The following is a 2862-nucleotide window of genomic DNA, read 5'->3' on the forward strand; positions in this document are numbered from 1 at the left end:
ATTCTCTAGTCCTTCATTTGGAAATTCTGACTGAGCTAACATATATCCTTTTGTCAGAACACTTAAGAACATCCATGGAAAGATTACATGGAAGTTCTGCATAGTTATGAGAAAGGCAGGTGGGGAGAAAAGGAGGAAAATAAATTATCTTGTTTTATTGTGTGTCAAGTACTGTGATGGGTACTTTATCTTTAATCCTCACAGCCCAATGAAGTGATTATTCTCAATTGACATATGAGAAAATAGAATGAGATGGTTTTTCTGACTCATTTCATAAGTGCTACTCCCATAAAATAGAGCATGATAGTACTCTTAATAAACCTCTTTGGGAAACTGGGACATAATGTGTATGTATTTTGGGTATTTTATGGGAAACCCTTTACCCATAAAATACCCAAAATACATACACGTTAAATCATAAAGTTTCATAGCTGTGTTCTTTAGGATTTAACTGCAATGAAAATCTAGGGAAAAAAATCCTAGAAACTATTATCATACAATCAGAAAATGAAAAAGAAAATTCTCTGTTGGTAAAAACAAACTGAGGCCACAGGACATTGTCAGGACAAAATATTGCAGGTTATGATAGTGTAGTGTTAAGAGTAGGGCACCTGGGGATAGATAGTCCAATTCTACCACTCATTTAACTTTTCTTATCATTCCTGAACTTGACACTTTGTAATAATTGTAGAATTACATGCTGTTTTAAGAAATAATATAGACAGATTCCATGTATACCCGGTTTCCCCCAATAGTAATATCTTGCAAAACCATAGTACAGTATCACATCAAGGATATTTACATTGACACTTTCAAGATACAAAACATTTTCATCACCACAAGAAACCCTTAGCTGCCCTTTATAGTCGTCCCATGCCCTTCCACAGTTCCACCTTTCCCCCCATCATTCCTAACACCTGACTACCAATAATCTATACTTCATTTCTATAATTTTGTTATTTCAAGATAATTATATTATCTATATATCTATAGACATATAGATATATATCTTGTGGAATTGGCTTTCTTCACTTAGCAAAATTACCTGGAGAATCATCCAGGATGCTGTGTGCTGTGTGTATAATAGAAATATATGTATATGGTAGCGATGATGTGCAATGACCACCAGGGGGCAGATGCTCAATGCGCAGGCATGGAAACATGGAACAGACTGATGAATCTCAGAGGGAAGCAGGGAGAGGAGAGGGTGGGAAGAGATTAACCCAGTGATGGCAAACCTTTTGAGCTCGGCGTGTCAGCATTTTGAAAAACCCTAACTTAACTCTGGTGTCGTGTCACATATAGAAATTTTTTGATATTTGCAACCATAGTAAAACAAAGACTTATATTTTTGATATTTATTTTATATATTTAAATGCCATTTAACAAAGAAAAATCAACCAAAAAAATGAGTTCGCGTGTCACCTCTGACATGCGTGTCATACGTTCGCCATCACTGGATTAACCAAAGATCTTATATGCATACTAGAGACCCGGTGCACAGATTCATGCACCAATGGGGTCCCTCAGCCTGGCCTGTGGGGATTGGGCAGAAACTGGCTCTCCAAAATCCCTGAGTGGTTCTGGATTGAGACAGGGCGCAGGCCAGGCCAAGGGACCCCACTGGTGCACAGATCCATGCACACTAGTTAAATATAATAGACTGTTTCTCAATAGCATTCCATGACATGGATGTTCCCCAATTCGTTTAATCTGTTACCAATTTAAAAGCATTTTGGATATTTCCAGTTTGCAATTATTACAAACTAGAGGCCCAGTGCATGAAATTCGTGCATGGAAGGGGTTCCCCTCACCCGAGCCTGCACCCTCTCCAATTCAGGACCCCCTGGGGGATGTCTGACAGCCCTCTCACAATCCTGGATTGCTAGCTCTTGCTCACCTGCCTGCCTGCCTGGTCACCCCTAACTCCCCCCCACCGCCGCCAGCCTGATGGCCCCTCACTACCTCTGCATGCAGACCTGATCGCCCCTAACTGCCCCCCCTGCCAGCCTAATTGCCTTCAACTGCTTCCCCTGTCAGCCTGGTTGCCTCTAACTGCCCCCCTCTGCTGGCCTGGTCGCCCCTAACTGTCCCCCCCTGCTGGCATGGTCGCCCCCAATTGCCCCCCTGCTGTCCTGGTCACCCTCAACTGCCCCCCCTACCAGCCTGGTCACCCCTCACGGCCCCTCCACAGGCCTGGTCTCACCACACAGCCTGCTATTCAGTCGTTTGGTCGTCCTTCACTAACACCCCTGCCGACCTGGTCACTCCACGCAGCCTGCTTGTTCAGTTGTTTGGTCGTCCCTCACTAACCCCTCTGCTGGCCTGGTGGTAGGCAGCCATCTTGTGAGGGCGTGAGGGTTAATTTGCATATTACCTCTTTATTATATAGGATAAAGCTACTATAAGTATTGTGTGTAGATTTGTATATAAACATAATGTTTTAATTATTTGGGAAAATACACAGGAGTGGAATTTCTCAGTTGTATAGTAGTTGTATGCGTAATTTTTCTTTTCTTTTTGTCTAAGAGATTGCCAATTTGTTATCTAAAATTGTCATCTTACATTCCCACAGACAATGCATAAGTGATCCAATTTCTCCACATCTTGCTAACATTTGATGTTGTCATTATTTTTACCCTTCTGATAAGTTTTATCTCATTGTGGCTTTTTTTTCATTTTCTTGCACTTACTGGGGTGGCACTGCTTAAAACAATTATGCACAGGTTTCAGGTGCATAATTCCAGAACACTTCATTTGTACCCTGTATTATGTGTTCGCTACCCTAAGTCAAGTTTCTTTCCATAGTGGTTTTAATTTGCATGTCACAATGGCAAAGAATGATGAACAACTACTTTTCAT

Source organism: Myotis daubentonii, chromosome 2 (assembly GCF_963259705.1).
Source record: "Myotis daubentonii chromosome 2, mMyoDau2.1, whole genome shotgun sequence".
Taxonomy (NCBI): Eukaryota; Metazoa; Chordata; class Mammalia; order Chiroptera; family Vespertilionidae; genus Myotis; species Myotis daubentonii.